The sequence below is a fragment of the Saccopteryx leptura genome, chromosome 13, assembly GCF_036850995.1.
Source record: "Saccopteryx leptura isolate mSacLep1 chromosome 13, mSacLep1_pri_phased_curated, whole genome shotgun sequence".
Lineage (NCBI taxonomy): Eukaryota > Metazoa > Chordata > Mammalia > Chiroptera > Emballonuridae > Saccopteryx > Saccopteryx leptura.
The window spans coordinates 9,314,995-9,328,763 of NC_089515.1; positions in this window are offsets into that span (position 1 = coordinate 9,314,995).

Consider the following 13,769-nt stretch of genomic DNA (forward strand, 5'->3'; position numbering starts at 1 on the left):
AGCCGTTGCTCTGCTCTCCACTGGGTGCCCAGCCCCTAGCAGAGCACCTGGGACGTGATAGGTGCTCAGATATTTGTTGAACATATAAATGAGTATGAGCAACTCCTAGAACCTTCTGAAGTTCAATGGTAAAGGAGTCTGCCTTCAAGGCCCTTTATTTATACAAAAATACTTAATTAGAATTGATTCTTCTCTGTGTAAGATGGTTCAGGAGCATTGGCCCAGGCTTGTAAAGCAGGAGTCGAGAAACTTTTTGGCTGAGAGAGCCATGAACGCTACATATTTTAAAATGTAATTCCATGAGAGCCATACAATGATCCGTGCACCGTACGCATTATCCAATAAAAATTTGGTGTTGTCCCGGAGGACAGCTGTGATTGGCTCCAGCCACCCGCAACCATGAACATGAACGGTAGGAAATGAATGGATTGTAATACATGAGAATGTTTTATATTTTTAATGTTATTATTTTTTTTTTTATTAAAGATTTGTCTGCGAGCCAGATGCAGCCGTCAAAAGAGCCACATCTGGCTCGCGAGCCTTAGGTTCCCAACCCCTGTTGTAAAGCCTACTTAGAGAAATGGCTTCCTGTTTTTGTAGACATTTCATAAATAATGTTTATGTGCCAGGTACTGTGCTGGGCACTTGGGATTAAAAAACAAACAAACAAAAAAGAAAGTCAGTGGAACATGTTTCTGCTCCCAGACTAAGGGGCGGACAGACAAGTAAGCAGGTCGTTAGAGGAGAACGTGGATGGCTGGGGCTGTTCAAGCTGCCGAGGAAGTCTGGGAAGAGAAGCAAATGACTTTACCTGGCGGAGCTGGGGGAAGGGTTTTAGAGAGGGGACAGAGAGGAGAATGGAAGACATTCTGGGCAAAGGCAGGGACGTACAAGGCAGGTCATCGTTAGAGGGCACGACTCCTGTGCCTGGCTGTGCGGGGGGGTGCACGGCACAACGGTGTCTGTGTGTCTGTCTGCACGTTCATGTGTGTAGTCTGTGCGGTGGGCCTGCGCGAGGACAAGGCGAGGTCAGATCACGCAGAGAAATGCCCAGGGGCTGCAGGACAGAGAGCGCTGAATGGAAAGGGAACATGGCCAGAGGGCGTGATGGGAGGTGAAGATGTCAGATTGCGAAGGGCCTTGGAAGCAGGTATGGAGTTTGAAGCTTCCTCTCCAGGTCACTAGTGCAGGGGGTCGCCGTGGGGCCTGGAGGGTGTCCTCAAGCTGAAGGAGCTTTTGTAGAGGGCTGCAGCTTCGAACACAGGGAGAGGCACCGATGGGGCAGGTGCGGGCTGTACAGGAGCAGGCAGAGGGCGGGCTGGGAATCGGGATTGACAGTTGGAGGCAAGGTAAGGATTAGGGCAGAGTGACATCTCGAAAAGAGAATAAGGAAAGTGTCAGAAGTCACTCTGTGGGGTCAGCAGTGTCAAATACTGCAGACAGGTGAACTAGAACGAGGCCGGAGAAGGGACACGGGGTTCCCCATGTGGAACCTCACCACACCCTGCGGGGAGTCTGGCTGGGAGGAGGGGGCGGGGCCGGAGAGCTGAGGAGGTGGAAGCAGAAGCATGGAGGAACCTAAGACCCAGGAGAAACCTTCCTGGCCCACCTGCAGGACTCCTCCGCAGCTCCCAAGCTTTACTTATCATCCCTTGAGTGCTGGGACTATGTTAGCCCTGATTCATTTACTCATTCATTCACAAAATACATCATTGTTTCCTGTGCACCAGACTATTGAGACACAGCCAAATGAGACAGATAGGAATCCCTTCCGGTGATTCTGACCTTCCGGGGGAAGTGGCTGGACCGTCAGTCACAACTTAAATGGAGACCAGCCTTTCAGATAGTGATGAGGACCACGAAGACAACATGGCAGAGTCAGGGAATTGGGAGTGACAGCTGTGACCTGGACAGAGAGTGCGGACCTAGGCAGGCTGCTCCAGGAAGGCCTCAGGGAGGAGGTGGCGTTGGAGCCCAGACAGAATGCTTTTCTTTTGGTCTCTGCCATCTCCTGGAATCTCAGGCCCTCTCGTTTCCCTAGACCTTCGATTCCCACCACGCCTCCCATGGCTCTGGAGTGTCCTATGTCTAAATGGTGGCCATCAAACCCCCTTGGGCCATAGGCTCTTGATTACTTCCTCTCCAGGAACTTTTCTCCACTTTGTTCAAGAGCCCCTTGCAAAGGCTGCACCATGACGTCATCCGCCCCCTGAAACTCAGCTCTGGAGAAGCATCATTATCATTTCATGTATAAGAGGAGGTCTGGGGGCAGCTGTCTGGTTGGTAAGTGTAGCTGAGGCATTTACCTTAAGATAGCAAATGCAAAGTGAATGCAAATATATTTTTTTCATCTAAAGTACAGTCTGCATACTTTACAGAAGGTTTTCATTTTTATTTCTGTTGGTTGTTGATTTGGCGAGGGAGATGATGGAGATTAGCAGGCTGAAGCTCTTCTCTTCAACTCTTAATACCTTTGTTGGCTTAAACTCATTCACCCTCCCTTCTGACCGCGCCACTGACCACGTGGGTTTACACTCCTGTTCTCACAATTCTTGTTCTTTTATTTTGTCAAACCTCTGGTTCCTTCAGGCTCCGTTTTCACTCTTATTTTTCCTTCTGCCTTTCTTCCTTTCTTACACATTTGTGTTCCATCCTTGATATTCTTCTCATTTAACATTATTTTCCTGCCTTAGCTCCCCGCTGCCATCCTGTTTGTCCATCAGTAACTCCCAATGTCCAGGCCGCCTTCTGTCCTGAGTTCCAGGTCCATCTGGCTGTGCTACGACCACTTCAGACCTGAGAGGCTAGCAAGCCCGCACCTGTGCAGACCTCGTTTCCCCTTTCACGTCGTCACCTTCTCATCCGTTCCTTTCTCAGTGAATTAGGTGCCTGATACCCAATAGCCCAAGCCAGAACCCTGGGGTCGTCTCTGAGCAACACATCGGTAACCAATCGGTAACCCATCGGTCATCAGCCACTGTGTTAACTCTGCCTCTCCCTGCTGTCGCTTCTCTCTGAGCCTCCCACCGAGACCACCTTGTCCCAGGTCCCCGTTCCTGGCCGGCGTGATTGCGATGCCTCGGAAGTGGTCTCCTTGCCCCATCTAACCCGTCCTCCACGAGTGAGAGTTCCTTTTCTAAAACGCTCATCCTACCGGGCTCCTCTCCAGTTGAATTGTCCCCCTGGGTCCAGTGCTTTTGTGCGCACAGCCCTCGGCCTTCCCCAGCCCCGCTTCTCTGTCCAGCCTCACAGCTGGCCTCTCCGTCTCGCACTCCGCCATCCCGGCCTTTCAGCGTCTCAGAGATGTGCCATCCTCCACGCTCTCCGCAAGGGCTCTGTGCCTCGGCCCCTTGACTTGGAATGTGTTCTCGGCAATACTCGGCCTTCCCGCGAGGAACCATCTTTATGTGTCCAGGGAACTTGACCACATCACCCCCTCCTGGCCGGACTCCAGGCGTCTCTCTCTTAGACTCGGCTGCAAACATATCAAAAGCGCAGATACGGCCCTGTTCATTTTTGTAGACATATTTTTGGCAACCTGTTCGATACAGAGTGATTGAACAAATGTGTCGTTTTCTTGTTTGAAAGCCAGATTTGTAAATAAACTTGGGCAGATGATGCTTCTTCTGTAGACATCAGACTCCTTTTGGAAACTGATTGTATTCAGTCGTGTCTCCGCCCTCCCAGTATTGGCTGAATGAGAATTGATTCAATAGGATTCTGTATCCAAGATAAAGTAACACTTGGCTTACATGCGTCCTTCTCCCCCACCCCCATCCCCCAATGTCTATGGTCTTAAATTAGGGTTTAAATTTATAGGCATTTGAGGGAAACACCCTAATAACTGGTAGAAAAAGGCAAAGCCTCAAGGAGCCATGGCTTGGTTTTTAATCAGAGCATTGTCACATGACGCCGTTCTTCTGAGTTCTTTACTCTTACATCATCATTTGTGAAGAGATCTTGACGATAAACATGGTTTTCACGTGAAGAAAATGGGGAGGAAAGGAGTGAGGTGAGCCAACGATAAAGAAGGGCTATTCCAAACCAGAGAGCCTTGACTGTTCTTAAAGGCCACCTGAGTGTTGCCCATCCTCCCTGCCCATGGCCACGAGTGGGCACAGATGGGGCAGGGGTGGAGTGGAGGAATAGGACCCTGCCTGACTGCCTGGCGCTCTGACACTGCCCCTTGGGGGGCCCACACCACACTGAGCTTCGTTCCTGCTCCCACACCCAACTGCACGGGCCTGGCCACTGTCACGCACTCCCTGAGCAGCATCCCGGCTCCCATAGGTGGGGACAACCAGCGAGGAGCCATACCTCTTGTGGTGATGACAGAGCGTGCTTGAGCTCCCAACCACAAGCCTGGCGGCCAGGCGACACCAGTCATGTTCAGTCGGCTCACAGCGCCTTAACAAGATGAACTCGAGGAGACATCTGACACCATCCATTGCTGCAGATCGCCACTGTGCTCTTCGCGGCTGTCCTTCCAGAGCCACATCGTGTTCTCGGTCAGGGTCCAGCCTCCCAGGTTACCGCGCCTCGCTTACAGCGTCTGTCCCTTCCTGCCTGACACATTATGTACACCTGTGGAGCTGCTGATACTAGCTTCGCATCACTCCGTGGGTCCTGCGGGCTGCGGCTGGATTCCAGAAACAGGGACGCTAAATCAGGCTGCAGGGCACCCTGGGGTCCCAGGGCAGCCCTCCAGGTTGCAAGGCGCTGGTTCTGTAGGAAGCCCCACCCAGCCCGCGATGCTGTTTGAGGCTGCAATCCTCTTCTCATCGACGTAACTGCTTTTCCCTTTGGAACAAGTGAACGACTTGAACAAACTTCAGTACTCTTTGCTTCTAGGTGGCAACATTCCATTTTATAAAGACTGTCAGAAAGCATCATTTATTGACTACTTACCAAGCATGTCTGTGGGGTTTTCTGTAATCGAATGACAGTGGCTGGTCCCCTCCTACTTGGTGGACTCACAGGTAACAGTGGCATCAGGGCTCCGGTGGGTTGGACAAGCCCTGCACCTGATGCAGGTGTGTACAGAGCCTCATTATGTGAGGATACTTGGTTCTAGAATAAGTAAAACCCTTTAAAACCAAGACCAGAATGCTTATAATACACGATGCAAGAAAAGGAGAAGATACTACAGCCCGTGAAAGGAGGTCTCCTTCCTGTCAGGGTGAGCGCAGTGTGGGTAATTACTCTGCAGCCCCGTGCTGATGGCTCAGTGTGAACCAAGAATGTACCCAGTCCTAGGGCAGTCGAGGCGCCATTTTTTTTCCGGACAAAATTGTCTTGTGGCAGCACCTTTCCCTGCACGTGTGACCTTCGCAGCACTAGATCACAGGAAGGGTCAGTCTGGCAAAGGATAAGAGGCTGTTTCTAGTTCCTCCTGGGACTCTCTTTATTCTTGGCTATTTATATCTTCTGTTTCCAGTGTGCCCATCATGTTATCATTCTAGGTGACTTTCTTTTCTTTTCTTTTCTTCAGTTGTTAACTAGTCCCTTCTCTCCACTTCTTTACCTATCAGTGACAGCGGCTCTGTTCTGAGCCATTCCAATTTAATCATGATTTTAACATTGTGTATAAATGATAATGCAATGGTATATGTATGTATTTTTTAATTTTTCCATTGATCTGAGCGGGAAATGGGGGAGAGAGGGAAGAATCAACTTGTTGTTCGATTTAGTTGTTCCATTCAGTTGTGTTCTCGTTGATCGCTTCTTAGATGTGCCCTGACCGGGGATCAAGCCTGTGCCCTTGGTGTGTTGGGACCATGCTACCCAGCCAGGGCTGAGATATTTTTTATTTTGGTTTTATAAATAGTCCACTTGGTGAGTTCTTCATGTGTATTTTTGTGTTCTGATCACTTTTTTTTTTCTCGTAGAATCTCATGACATGGAGAAACTAAGTGTCTTACCACTGAGAGGATGGAACCCTAGAGGCTGTGGCTGGGGCGACTTGTCAGCACCCAGACATCTGTGTTTGGAGGAAGAGGTGCGACTCTACAATTGTGTCCCTCCAGAGTGTCCAGAGCGCTGTGCCATTCCTTAACAACATTGGCCTCTCTGTTCCCCGCAAGGTCTGAAACGATGGACCCATTTTACAGATGAACCTTAGAGGGTCAATGCAACTCACCCAAAGGCATGCACCGTTCAATGCCAGGGCTGGGACTCCAACTACGTCTCTCAATTCTACGGGCATTGAGGGAAGCTCAAAGGGTGGGGGCAGCTTGGAGGATGAGCAGAGACAAGAGAAAGACTCTAGGTAAGGGGGCGGGGGGGCTACCGTAGACCTGAGCGTGGGACACACGAATCATGGAAAATGCAAACAGAATGGTAGATACGAAGTATGCAAAAGGCATTCTGAACTCTATGTGTCAGATGACTGGGCTTTTAGTATTTCAAGGAAAAATCTAGGCTAGCGGCTGGGACTGTTGTCACTATCGTTACCTCCCCACCTGTGGCAGGGCCATTGTCCCTGGTCCTTATCTCCTGTAACATAGGCTGGGCCAACTCTTGAAGTTAAACGGAAAATAGTCTTTTAATCCCGCAGCCGCCAGCCCGCCAGAGCATCTAGATAAGGCACTGGGGCCCTTCCCGGAGCTGCGCACGCACCACGTGGTGTTGGCAACAGAAAACAGTCGATGGGAAGGAACTTAGGGGAAAAAAACAAAATCTTTTAAATTGTTATTTTTCCCTGAGGCCTTAGAGGAAGAAAGAAAGTTTACTTAAAGGGGAACACTTTTCCATAGACTAGTAGCCAGTAATTCGGGCCTGTAAAATGGCATTCCAATGACACCCGCGCCCCAAACGTCTTGAAAATACTTTCTGACCCGAGGAACTGGCTCCAGGAAGCCACTGTTGATGTGTTTAAATGAATCCAGCTGGATCACTCTGATATATTGATCTAGGGGATGTGGTAGGGAGTCTGGGGGACAATGCTTGAAGTTGCTCCAACTCATTTTGAATAAAAGTTTATTTTATTGCCACTTTTATTAAAAGCCCGAAGACTGCGCGGCTGCGGTGGGAACAGTCGGGTGCCGGAGCAACGTGCTCGGGCCTCCTGGGCTCCAGCGGCGGCCGAGCACAGCCTCCCCAGGTACCCGCCATGTCTGGGCTCTTTCCTTTCCGGCAACCTGGCTTGGGAAAAAACTGGGCATAGCTCGTGCTTGCCATCATTTCCATGAGCACCCCTTCAAAGCATCTGGATGCTGGAGACCTCGGCAAAATCCCACTCACCGCCTTTCTATGTGCCCTCAGATGGCCGGCTGGACAGGGCGTCCCCTCCTCCCCACTGGCCTTGCATTCTGCTGACCTCCATCTCTCCACCGTCCTCCTGTGCTGCCAGGGTCCTGTGGCAGGCCAGTGTGTGCCATCTCGGCTTCCTGCGGGACACCGTGGCCAGTGCCCAGGCCGGGCCACCACGCTGAGCCCCTTGTTTACCAGCTGAGGGGCAGGGAGGCTGCCCGAGCTAAATCTTGTCCCTGTGTGCCACATGGGCGTCTCTTGATGGCCAGGGCTTTTCTTCTCTTTGGGCAGTGTCAGCCGGCGGGAACGGTGGGAGCACGAGGGCTAAACCTTATCTTTCTCAATATACCATAAAAAAATACCCCAAAACAAACAACCCAACGCATTTGGACAGACCACTGAGATGTGATGAATACGAGGGTTCCACACCCCTGAGCCAAGAACAAGTTGAGAAAAAGCAGAGCCATTAGGGAGGCAAATAACTGACAAAGACAAAAACGGGCTTTGTGCAGGCCGGAGGAAGCCCGGCGGGGGACTGTTGCCGACCAGTTGCCCGGAGCAGGAGCAGGAGCAGGAGCACTGCCCGGGCCAGTCTTTCCAAATCCTACTGCTGGATTAATCCTAGCAAAGAAACGCAGCTCCAGTGCCGCTGGGGTCCGGAAGAGTTTCCTAGGCACGGCCCTTCAGAGGTTCTTGGAAGCTGCGGTGTGAAGGGCTCCATTATGAAACACTCAATGTCACCACCCAGGGGGATGGATGGATGGTCCCGGGAAAAATAGAGGAAGCTACCCTTAATAATGCCTATTGTGGTCCCCAGAGGCCACCATCAAGACACAATGGAGCATAAAATGTTATACTCAGGCCTTAAATTGGCCATGTACATAAATCAGAAAATGGCCCAAGTAAAACTCAGATTCTATGACTGAGTTCAATTTGACGCATCATTGTTGCTGTACCCTGGCTTAACACAGAGGTAGAGCTAAAATAAGATCTGTTCTTCCCTCCTCAGCCTTCCATTATTGAATTGGGTGGCTAGAAAGGAATTTTAAGAGGTTATGTTGTCCATAGTGTCATTGTTTTTACTTTTTTATTTTCTAATTATATTTGACATTCAATATGATTTCATATTAGTTTCAGGTATACAGCATAGTGATTGGGCCTTTATATAATTTATGAAGTGATCACCCCACTAAGTCTAGTACCTACCTGACACCATGCCCAGTTATTAAAATATCCTTGGCTATTTTCCCTATGCTGGACTTTATATCCCTATAACTACCCATTCTTCTGCTCTCCCTACTACCCAGCGCTCTTAGCCAGTGGTGGTGCGGGAAACATGGCTTAGGGCAGGCCGTCCATGTGATGGAGTTGGCAAGAATGTCGGCTGTGTGGACAGACTGTACTTTCCTAACAGGAGTACCAGTGTTCGAGGAAAGGAAGAAAAAGAATTTCTTCTTGCAAAGAGGTCACTGTCATGCAACAGTCTTATTCACTGGTAAATGAGCAAGCTCTGACCCTAGAGGACCATACGTGCCTCCTCAAATGGTAACTTTTATCCTGGCCTCACTTATTCCAAAGATGTGGCTATCTCTTTTGGAGACTTGTCCTCAGCATCTAAGCCACTAATGTCATCTTTATTGGGAGCCCAGCACAACTCTCTGATGATAGGTTGGATTTTGGAGGACCCACACAGAAATCATGAGGAGTCTAATTGGGGTGGATAAGGTGGTCATCAACCTGGTTAACAGTTTTAAGTAAAAATATATGGAGGACAGTTTTTCCCTGGGGTTCATGAACTGATTCTGAAGAACTTAGGTTGAAAAAAATTAATTCATTCTTCGAATCACTGTTGAACCTCTAAGTAATTTCTCCTCGGTGGCTACCTCTTACTGTTCTTCAATTAAGAACATTTGGCCTCTTAGCCAGTATGACCCATTGCTTCGGAACAACAATTTCATTCATTTATGGCAACTGTCACTCAAATGAAAATCCAGCAATCGCCTGAATGGTCTCAAGTCCTTCCTTAAGCTGCCATATTTAAAATTTAGGCTCCAGAAATTCTGCCTGCATTCCATAACATTTGGGAGGCTGACCACAGTCTGCAGTTTTCTGTGGGCTATTTTTAGAGTGCAAGATATGCCAGCACGTTATTTACATTGGTCAAACTGGCTGGCTGCTTGCCAGGTGGCCCCTTTCCTTTCTGACATGCTGACAGCGCCTTCATTCTGCTGTTCCGAGGAGGGCTGGGGCTTCGTGGGGCACACATTCTGTATGCTGGAATAGAACAATAACTATCTTAAGCATCTGCTTGCATAATTCATTCCTTTTTCTCAGGGAGAGCCACAAACACAAGCTGAATTTTTTTTTAATTTTTATTTAATTTTATTTTTTGAGAGAGAGAGAGAGAGGAAGGAAGAGAGCAGTAGGAGGAGAGAGAGAGAAGAGAGAGAGAGAAGCATCAATTTGTTACTCCACTTTAGTTGTGCATCCATTGATTGCTTCTCATATGTGCCTTGGTTGGGGATTGAACAGGTGACCTCAGCTCAAGCCAGCGATCTTGGGTTTCTAACCAGCAACCTAGGCGCTCCAGGTTGATGCTCTATCCACTGCACCACCCTGGCTAGGCCAAGTTGACATTTTTTTAATCCCCTTTTCTTCTTGATAGTAACCATGTTGCCAGACCGCTGGGAAGCCGAGTAGATGCAGCTGACCAAAACACAGAACAAGTTCTAGGAGACCAGCGAGGATGTCAACCACAACACCATTCTTTTGTTTCCATAGAACTGGGTTCACATTGATGGCCTGCTTTAATTTTCCCCCTTGTAAGATATACTGGCAAGACATGGGCCTGTTTGAAATGTAGGGAGGGAGACACTATTTCCAAACTTGTGGCATGAAATGCGATGGCTATTGTGAAAGCCTGGTGCACGCAGCGCTGAAACGTCTCTGTAATGTTTTCTAGCTGACCAAGTGTTTTAAGTATCAAACTGGGAACGTTCCCCAAAGTTTCAACACATTTCAGTGTATTCTACGCTGCATGTCATTATTAGTCATTTCAGAACAGCTTGAAAAATTGCACAAAGTTCAGTGGATGACCCAGTCACGTTAGAGTAATAATGGAGCTTTAAAAAATTCCTCTGCGCCTCCCTCTTTCATGTGAGAACCTTATTGCACTTTATAAATTTGACTTTGTTAATCTTCACGGTTTCGTTGCTGGGTTGACACGTTTGCCAGTGTTTCAGATGTCTCTTTTCTTCTCCCCTTCGGTAAGTGTGTAATATCAAGGTCTGCATTTCAGAAAATGGATGCAGTCCTTGACTTTTGCCCATTCTAATATGATCATTAAGTAACCCTGGAGGAAAATGGAACACTTTGAACAGCGATGTGAAGCAGATGTAGCTTCAGAAGTAACATTAAAAAATGTGCATTGAATATGACGTCTTTTCACATTTCAGAAATCGCCAGCCCAGTGGATTGTTTAAAATATATGAAGTGAGATTTAGCAGCTGGGGAACACTTGTTTATCCGCTTCATAGTGTTAAATCCCAATAAATGTTTTGAACAACGAACTGGTATGTAACATTACCAAATAACTCTTTCTAGTAAATGAAACTCGTTAGATCCTACGGCACAGCTGAGTTTTGTAATATCAAAGGATTATGGGCCACATGTTAATCCAGGATAACATATAATCACATAATTGTTATAGCTGTATTTCAGAAGTTGTTAACTTTAGTGTGCAACCTTATTTTATATATTATGGTGAGATATATCCTATAGTCTGGAAGCAGGGCCAATCAGAGAGCCTTGGGTTAGAGATTAAAACTCCTTGCTTCCATCGCGTACATCAATTGAGAAGAAGAATCAGAAGGAGGCCTGGTTGGTGTTTTGTAACCAAAACTACCTGTTTGGTTGACCAGTTGTCCATTCTTCGTCTTGTTGGGTTGGCTTACTATAAGTTAGGTCTAACCTCCTGTCTTGGCTTTTAGTTCTAGCGGAAACCATAAAAGGGCTCAGCTACTGCTGATCTGACAGACTCATTTCCATTCCTATGTGGGTTCTCATGCAGTGGTAAAAATTTCATGCTAACTTTATTTTCCTGGCTCTTACATGAAGATTCTGAAAGCCTCCTCCCCAGGGATGTACTATGTAATATGGACACTATACCCTAAAAATTGGTTGTAAAAAACAAACACACACAGAGAAACTAATGTCAGCAGCAGGCATGAAGCTCGAGTCACAGACTCTGGTGTGACAGATATGGCTTCTTTATTTTTTTTTTATCCCAAGTTCCTCTTTTTAACCTGGACTTTTACTAAGGAGGTAGGAGGGGTCTGACGTAGTGGCAGAGAGGGACCGGTGGGCATATCTGGGTGTGAATGTCCTCTTTCCACGTTGGTGCCTGTGCTCCTTCCTAAGGTGGCTGGCTTGCCGTTGCCAGCAGGGGTAGCCCTGTCCTCCTCTGCCTGGCTTCCCACCGCAAGGCCATCTCGGGTCCTGGGGCTCCCCACCGGCGAGGCCATCTCGGGTCCTGGGGCTCCCCACCGGCGAGGCCGTCTCGGGTCCTGGGGCTCCCTTTGTTGCCCCTCCTACCACATGGGAAAATTTTGTGGCTTCAAGAGAATTAGGGAGTAGAAAATTTGTCAGGCTAAGTCACCGTCTGCCTAGAAATTTCGTATTACCATTTCTTTCTTTCTGGGGCCACTCCCAGGAACTAAGAGGGCAGGAGTGTCTCCTGTTCTTGGATTCCACCAACTTAACTGGGGGTTACCGAGTCCTTCCTAGGGCTGGATTTGGGGATGGAATAGGAGGAGAACGAGGGTCTTTATCCTGAGCCCTTCTGGCTTTTACCTTCTTCCTGACTCTTCTCGCCTCTCCCGGAAGCCCTTTACTACTCTTGGGGTTATTGTGTTCTTATTTATGAAGTATCCTCCTTAATATTTTGAAGTTAATCATCTTTCTCAAATTATCTCAGATTTTGAAGGGAAAGGCAAATTGAGGGTGAGAGAAGGAAACTCTGAAGAAAATATTGTTGAACATTTTAAAACACTATGTTGTTACACAAGGATGGATCACTTACATGCTAAACAATATGATCACAAATTATACTTCATCTCATTCTCACCACCTTATAAAGTAAGCAGCCTTAACTTTTGAATGTATATAAGTATATATGTATGTGTATGGAAATCTATGCTCAGAGCAGTTAAATAACTTGTCCAAACATCAGTAAGCAGTAACAGGGAGATATGAACCAGACTTTTCTAACTCCAGAGCCCAAAATCTATTCCCTAAAACAGTGGAATTTCTAAAGATTCTGATGTGACTAGTCAGCACTTTTTTTAAGTTTCCCAAGGCCCTAGCCAGTTGGCTCAGTGGTAGAGCATCAGCCTGGTGTGTGGAAGTCCCAGGTTCAATTCCTGATCGGGGCACACAGGAGAAGTGACCATCTGCTCTCCACCCCTTCCCCTCTGCCCCCCCTCTTCTCCTCCCACAGCCATGGCTCAAATGGTTCAAGCACGTTGGCCCCAGGCACTGAGGATGGCTCCATGGCCTTGCCTCAGGTGCTAAAATAGCTTGGTTGCTGAGCAACAGAGCAATGCCCCAGATGGGTAGAGTATTACCCCATAAAGGCTTGCCAGATGGATCCCAGTCAGGGTGCATGCAAGAGTCTGTCTCTCTGCTTCCCCACCTCCCACTTAAAAGAAAAAAAAGTTTCCCAAGAGACTGTTCAACTAGGATTGGGAGCCGTGGCCCTGAACCGTGTGCTCCACAAACACGAGCCCTCGCTATTTCAGACCAGCCATGCCTTGCTTGGTGCGTCCACCCAGCGATGGGCCTTTGGTTTTCCTTTCTCCTTGTCTCTGAAAGGTGAGCGGGCTACTGAAAAGGACCTAGAGCTGGAGGAAGCTTCTATGTCGTGGGGATTTTGAGATACAGAATGTCTTTTCTTACTTCCTACTTTTTCGTGTCCCAGAATGATTCCCCAATGTTCACAGGTGACGATGTACCTCTGGTCGTCTTGGAATTCAGGAGAAAGGAAACCTTTTAGAGAGAGTAAATGTTTATATTACAATTTAAGTTCTCCAGAAAGAGAAAATTTGAAAGAAAAAAAAAACTTCCTTTAGAACATGTGCTGAAGGGTTGGGTAGGGGTGTGTGTGTGTGCTATTTTGACCACTTCCAGTGACACTCATAAATGATCTTCTTCCAAAAGGACTAATTTCATAGGAGGCTGGAGAAGTCAGTAAAGGCCTTAAATAGGTTGAGCATCTTTAGTTTTCACTTAAAGGCCATACTCAATTGTAGCTCTTGTTAAAACTTAAGCCGAGAAGTGTCTCTGAGGACACATTCAAGCTTGGCTTCCAGCTTGGACTGGTCATGAATGGTGATTATCCGACTGTAATTCAAATCATATGTGCTGCCCAAGTGTTTTTTTTTCACCCCCTCCTATTCACAATTACTCTTTCCCTTTTAAGTCAGGCAAAATAGTCCTTGGCTTAAGGCAGACCTATTCAC